Consider the following 7882-nt stretch of genomic DNA (forward strand, 5'->3'; position numbering starts at 1 on the left):
ACTGAAGATAGGCCTGGGTGGTAAGTTACCACCCGAGGAGATCGTAGGAACATCTGGTCTAATTAAACATCCAAGGTCATCACATATCAAAGGTACTGAAATGAAGTTTATTGAGTCCCCATCGGGTATAAATATTAAAATACTCTGAACACTTTGTACTTAAGCCATTAAATTATTTGTCCACCCTAGGTTTAAATAAATAAACATAACTCTAGGATTTTGTCTTTTTTTTAACTTCTTTTATGTGTCTCTGGCTAAGATGACACAGAAACTGAGAGAATTTGAAAAACCCCTAAGAATTTGGAGACAAATGGCAGATTGAGCTGTTTGTGCCCATGTGTCATAACTTTTCCTGGACAGATTGAGAGCCTTGTCTACTTGCCCCAGAGAAAGAGTATCAACAGACCAAAAGGAAGATTACACATCCTATTTTGGTCAGCCAATGTTTCTTAGAGTCACTTATAGGAGGATTGCCAATTCAAAGACTGCTACACTACTTGTAAGTCTATTGGGCAATGCACAGACAACTGCATCACAGATGAATTGACCCACAGCATGGGCAACCCTTAAAAACCTATGACATGGGAATGTCTTCTGGAAATATTTCTAGTAGCTACATTTCTGCAAAGCCCTATCCTAGTAGATTGCTAAATACCTATGTAAGGAGAGGGGAGTGGTAAGAGTGTTCCAAAGCTTGCTGAAGCTGTCTCCTCTCTCCTTGCACTGCAATGATAATAATAGTCATTGTTTCAGACCTTCTGAGGGTCTTGGGTGTATAACCACAATTGCTCTACTTCAGAATGGCAATGGTTTTATCCAACCATGAGAGAAGAGCACACTTGCAGGCAATGGAATATTCACATGTGTCCCACAATAGCTCTTGGATATATTCATTGACTACCTGAATACTACACAAATTCATACAAATATGAATTTCTAGTATTCCTGTCTCTAGACCCACTACCATGAGGTAATTACTAAATATTAATTTTATTGTTTGCCTCATAGCTTTAGAGCTGATAAATCAAAAAATAAAGAATGAGTATTTGGACAGGATTTATTGTATCTTCTGGAAAAGATGAAGAATTTACTAAATTTACTGAAGCTCTTTCATCTCTTATGAAATCTGTTAATTATAGTTACAGAAAAGATTGTAAATGTCAAAGCTTGATTTAAAAATAAATTATAACTAAGTCTTCCATGCTTTGGTTTATAGATCCAACACACAGATAATGAATGGCATTTATCATATTATGTAAATGTTCTCTTAAAGCCAATTAATATGAATGGATTCTTACTAAAGCAGACAATCCTAGATTACTGAAATATTGCTGCTTGGGGGAGAGTCTTCTGAGCATTAAGGTTAAATACACCATATTAGTGTCTTTTGACCTAGTTTTTGTGTTTTCTCCTATCTCCTTCTCATACATCTTTTTGAGGTGGAATGTCCCGGGGCTGAATCCAGAGAACACCACAGATTCCTTTTCTGTTTCCTTTGTCCTGTCCATAGTCTTATCTTCTTATTAACCTCACTTGGATGTTCAAACTCATTCCTCCTATGAACTGCTCTTGAGTGTATTCCAGCCATTCTGACATTTACACATGAAGGTAAAAGTCTCAAGCCTTTCCTCATAACCATTGTTGAGTCATCCGAGACACAGATAATCACACAAAACAAACTTTGATGGATAAACCTGGGCATCAAACACACAGTTAATCATACAGAGCAAACTGTGATGGATAAACATTGTCATCAAAATATCTAAAGCCAAGTAGGATTGATATGAATAATTTTTTGAAAAGAGTATTAATTTAAAATTTCTAAGACAATGCAGTTTCCACTGAGTTGCACCATGCTCACCTTACTCAGTCCTTGGGGGATTTCTGCAATCAGAACATCATAAATTAAAATCAATTTTAAAATGTTAATCAAGCAACATTTTTCACAGAAGTAGGCTGACTTAACCTAAAAGATCTTAGGAAAAAAAATCCTTATTCTAACTAACCCCTTCCTCTCTGTCACTCTCTAGTGGAAACACTAACACTGAACTGATTCATTTGGAATTTACCTTAGCACAAGAATGTTTCTTTCTCCTTGACTCATCAGGTGGGATATTAGATCCTATTGTTGACTGACCTTAGTACATTTACTCCATAGATTTTTAATATAACTACCAAAACTTATCTTTAGTCAAATAAGGCTAGGATTTATAATGTGATACCATGACATTGCTCTCTGCTGAGACAGAGTGTAGAATGTTTAACACATGCCTTGTACAATGGCTTTGTTTTCATTTTTATTTTTAAGCCTTTTAGCTTCAATTTTATGTATTCGCGTGTCCGCACCTGTGTGAGTGTATGTCATGTGTATGAACGTGCCCTCTGAAGCCAGAAGAGGACGTTGAGCCCCTGGAGCTGGGTCACAGGCAGTTGTGAGCCACCAGATGCAGATCCTCTGGAAGAGCACAAAGTGCTCTAAACCATTGAGTTGCTTCCCCAGCCTCATATGCATCTACTTTATAAACCATTTAAAGAGCCACAGGATACCAACGTGATTTTCTTAAACACCAAGAATTAAAACCTCTCAGTGTCCTTTGTTTCTCAGTAACATCTTCTGGCAGGTCTTTCTTCTCTAGTACCAAGCAGCCTAGTTACTCTCTGGGCATGAATTATTATGCAACTGGGACTCTCTCCTCTCCAATATTCAGGTCCACCTCCCTGGACCATATATCTTATTTTTGCTGTCATGATTGTTTATAACTCTAGATTGATGGACTGCATACTCTAGGAGCATTGAGGAAAGGTGTTGGTGAGGCATATTTCAGTGACAGGACTGAAAACTTCTTTTTCAACCTGGATTTTACTGCTGCATATATATATATATATATATATATATATATATATATATATATATATATGTGTGTGTGTGTGTGTGTGTGTGTGTGTGTGTGTGTGTGTGTGTGTGTGTGTGTGTATTCCCACATATGTAGTATAAGGCTAAGGGAAGGAGACTATATTTTCTTTAGACTCACCAGGGTACTGGTCTGTTCCCTTCATTTATCTAGTGCTAATATTTCAAAGCAATTCTGATCTGATTCTCATTCTATTTTTGATAACTACATTTTCCCTTCTGGAAAATTTTAGCATCAAAGCTGTTTCTAGTGTTTCTGCTGTTTAGTGATGCAGTGTTCAGGCTTCTTGATTTTAAAGGCAAAATTTCAAAGGGAAGATAAGTTTACTCATTTTCTCCTGATATAATAAGAAACTACTACTTTCTGGATGAAATTTACTAAAATGATGCACAGATAAAACGATAGAAGTTGTGTATGCAATGAGTGCTGCACTCACATTACACAAGTGGCTCAATGCTGTGCTTATTGTGCGCAGTCTAGGTTGTTCAAGAACATTGGGTTTACAAGTTACTCCAAGATGGTAAGTCATGTCCTATCACCCGCCATTTCAAAGAATTAATTGAGAAGTAAGGATTTTTAAATGTGATTAAAAATAGAATAATTGTATTTTCAATTTCACATCAGATCAATGGTGTTATATAGAATAATTTTATTGATTATTTTTAAAAAATAATGTATTAATTTTATTATATAAATGTATAGGAAAATTTCTTTTTGATACCTGCCAAATGACACATAGTAATAGCATAGGGATGTTATCAAACTAACTGTGACATAAAGTATGTCATTCAAATATCTCATACCAAGTACATAGACAAAAATCTGATGTTTATATTCACTATACTTTAAGCTGTATGAAAAAGAAGTTTACATATAAATATACTCAGTTTATTTTATTCATCATATTCAGATTTAACACAGACACACATACATAAGTGCGTGTGTGTGCGTGTGTGCCTGTGTGTGTGTGTGTGTGTGTGTGTGTGTGTGTGTGTGTATGTGTTAATTCTGGGTTAATTCAAGTATTTTTCCTCCTAGTGAGGTCCACTGAAATTTGAGGAGCTTGTCATCCTTTTTTCACACTTCTTAGTTTATGTGGGCAGACTCAAAATAAAATGGGAGAGTTGGCTACCTAGACTGTCTCCTCCTCCTCCTCCTCCTCCTCTTCTTCCTCCTCCTCCTCTTCCTCCTCCTCCTCCTCTTCTTTTTCTTCTTCAAGCTGTGACTGCTTATTAACTGAGCAGATTATAAACATACCACGAGCAATACCTTAGTTCATCCGTCTAATAAGCCTGTTTACCTGGTCTTCCCTGCCAGCATCTCCACCTTCTACAGAGTGAGTTGTCTTTTTCTTCATTCCACCTTGTGGGGAAGATGGTTTGAAAGACCATAGGAAGTTATTTGTTTCCTTGAAGCATTTCCCAACTGTATAGATCTCATAAATTAGATCCTCCATGCAGATGATGCCAAACTTACCAAGAGATTGAGCAATCAAGGAATTCTCTGTCATGGCAATCTTCTTATTGATTTTGCCATAGCCTCGCTTGTAGATGAGCTCGTTTACTGACTTCAGGTTGGGTTACCCCCATGCATTTATGGTTCCACAATCCTCAGCACGTTAACTGAAGCCTTGTTGAGCTTAACAAAGGTGCCACTGAAGATCTGCTGAAGAGGAAGCAGCTGCAGTACCTTGCCCACCTTTGGGCTTACTCCATTGATTCCGATGACAAAGGCCAAATTTGGTTCTGCGGCCACATAGAAGTTCCCAGCTTTCCTTGCCACCCTAGCCATGCGAATCTCAGTCCGGGACATCTGTCTGCACTCCTTGTGACAGTGCTTTGCCTTCTCACAGATGAGCTTCTTCCTTGCCTTTCACAGTGTCTTCAGGGCAAACTTCTTCCTCATCCTCAACTCTGCGAAATTCCTTCGCTTTTTCTTAAGGGTTTCTGGCTCAGAGGGAACCTTTTTCTTAAGGGTTTCTGGCAACCTTCTGTCAGCAGCAACCCTTTTCTTCTCTGGGACAGCCTTCATGGTTCCAGCCGGAAAAGGAGAGCTCTGGTTCTTTTTTTGAGCATCAGCTTTTCATCTGTGACAGGGGGGATGGATGCAGAAGAAATGGGGCTGAGGTATGGGGAAGTGCAGCAGTTCTTGACTGCTTTACTGGTTGCTTAGAAAGGCATAGAAGCTGTTCCCCATATGACATGCCCACTGCAGCCCCCACAGATGCTAGGCACCGCAGTCAGTCTTTAAAGGACTGAGAAACATCATCAGTAGAACATACCAGACACAAGTCCACTCCTGAAAAGATTGATGCTGATGGGAAAGACTTAGTTCTTGAGACAAAAAAAGAAGTTACTGACAAATGCTTGTCTTCCATAAACACATCTGATTTCAATTCTGATAAATTCCTTACCTATAGATTTAAGAATTTAGAGAAAAATCTTGATTGCTCACCAGAGAGAACTCCTAGGGAATAATCTGTCATCGAAACAATGCTTTGTCAAAGGAGAAGAGACACCAAAAAGAATGACCATGAAACATGACATTTGAAAAGAAAAGGACATCGGCCTGTTGCTGATGCATATTCCCCTTCACTTCAGTGCACAGAAGAAGACGTAATGGTTGGAGCATTCTGGGGGCATAGAGTTCCAGCTATCAGAATCCCTTCCCTGCTGGCTGTGCTACAGAGAGTTAACAGCTAATGTGGCTGGAGCAGTGAGCAGCCTTCATTTCATCTTGCTACTGTTTGCCAGAGTGCAGAGTAATCTATTCCAGGCATCTGCAACTAGAGGCAAAACATGCCAATTATTTTTATTGATCTAAATCCTTCATAGGTAGGACACCTTGCCAGGGCAGCATATGGAAATTTAGATAAGGAAATGATTGCAGAGACATGGAAAGGGCTTTGCTATTTGGAAGAGAATGGGTAGGGGGGGGAGAGAGAGAGAGAGAGAGAGAGAGAGAGAGAGAGAGAGAGAGAGAGGAGGCACTTGGTATTCCAGAGCCCAAGAGCACCAAAGACAAATTATGCAGTCGCTGCAATGGAAATTGATTACTAAGCCTTCCATGAGTCATATGCCTTAGGAATTAAGCACTCCAATCTATTATTGTCAGTATCCCAATGGGTCAACCAGGCTGTGAATGGGAATTTGCATTAAATTGATTTGCGTGTTTTTTTCTTGAACCAACATCACTCAATCAAGAGACACATTCAGGCAGAGTGAGATAAGTCTGGATTTGGTTTGGAAACGTGAAGGAAGAAGGGATTAGCAGGCAGAATTTAAGAGCACCAGAAAGCTGGCACTCCAGGCTGGTCTGGGAAAAACCAGGTGAACAGTTTCTGTGTCCAAATAGTATAGACAAACAAGGTACATTTGTTTTCCAGCTCTTTAGTATATCAAGACTGTCATGATCCCACAACTTATCTGCTAATATTAAAGGCTTCTCATGGGATTCTAGATAGAGTACAGAAATGTGAAAACATTTGTCATCTACCAGGCTCAAATGTCCATAATTCTGGTGTACATTAACTGTGCACATTAACAATGATGTTTTGGATTCAGCAAAATCATTCATTCTTTCTAAAGAAGCTCTTTTATGTTAAAGGTTTCTGTGTAGGTCAAACAGGCCACGATTCTGTGATTAAGAAACATATCCCAGATGAGATTTCACCCAGATGACAGCTATTGCAAAACAAGCTGACATTCCCAATACCCTCTAGCTGTAACCTGTAGGCTCTTATAACATACATATATAACTGGTGGTTTAGGAAATGCAGGAAATACAAGGGCTTGTAGTGGGATTTAAAGTTGCTAGATTGCATGGTATTAGTACAGAGACAGACAGATAGACCAATGGAACAGAACTGAAGACCCAGAAATGAACCCACACACCTATGGGCACTTGATTTTTGACAAAGGAGCCAAAACCATCCAATGGAAAAAAGATAGCATTTTCAGCAAATGGTGCTGGTTCAACTGGAGGTCAGCATGTAGAAGAATGCAGATCGATCCATGCTTATCACCCTGTACAAAGCTTAAGTCCAAGTGGATCAAGGACCTCCACATCAAACCACATACACTCAAACTAATAGAAGAAAAACTAGGGAAGCATGTGGAACACATGGGCACTGGAAAAATTTCCTGAACAAAACACCAATGGCTTACGCTCTAAGATCAAGAATCGACAAATGGGATCTCATAAAACTGCAAAGCTTCTGTAAGGCAAAAGACACTGTGGTTAGGACAAAACAGCAACCAACAGATTGGGAAAAGATCTTTACCAATCCTACAACAGGTAGAGGCCTTATATCCAAAATATAGAAGTTAGACCACAGGGAGACAAATAACCCTATTAAAAATGGGGTTCAGAGCTAAACAAACAATTCCCAGCTGAGGAATGCCGAATGGCTGAGAAACACCTAAAGAAATGTTCAACATCTTTAGTCATAAGGGAAATGCAAATCAAAACAACCCTGAGATTTCACCTCACACCAGTGAGAATGGCTAAGATAAAAAACTCAGGTGACAGCAGATGTTGGCGAGGATGTGGAGAAAGAGGAACACTCCTCCATTGTTGGTGGGATTGCAGACTGGTACAACCATTCTGGAAATCAGTCTGGAGGTTCCTCAGAAAATTGGACATTGAACTGCCTGAGGATCCAGCTATACCTCTCTTGGGCATATACCCACAAGATGCCCCAACATATAAAAAAGGCACGTGCTCCACTATGTTCATAGCAGCCTTATTTATAATAGCCAGAAGCTGGAAAGAACCCAGATGCCCTTCAACAGAGGAATGGATACAGAAAATGTGGTACCTCTACACAATGGAATATTACTCAGCTATCAAAAACAATGACTTTATGAAATTCGTAGGCAAATGGTTGGAACTGGAAAATATCATCCTGAGTGAGGTAACTCAATCACAGAAAAACACACAGGGTATGCACTCATTGATAAGTGGCTATT

At 39.2% G+C, this 7882-nt stretch overlaps 1 pseudogene; it reads right to left on the reverse strand.

Annotated features, from left to right (window-relative positions):
- Positions 1 to 4182: 4182 nt before the first annotated feature.
- Positions 4183 to 4964, reverse strand: Rpl7-ps19 (ribosomal protein L7, pseudogene 19; annotated as a pseudogene).
- Positions 4965 to 7882: the final 2918 nt, after the last annotated feature.

This window comes from Rattus norvegicus, chromosome 3 (genome assembly GCF_036323735.1).
Source record: "Rattus norvegicus strain BN/NHsdMcwi chromosome 3, GRCr8, whole genome shotgun sequence".
In the NCBI taxonomy this organism is placed as follows: Eukaryota; Metazoa; Chordata; class Mammalia; order Rodentia; family Muridae; genus Rattus; species Rattus norvegicus.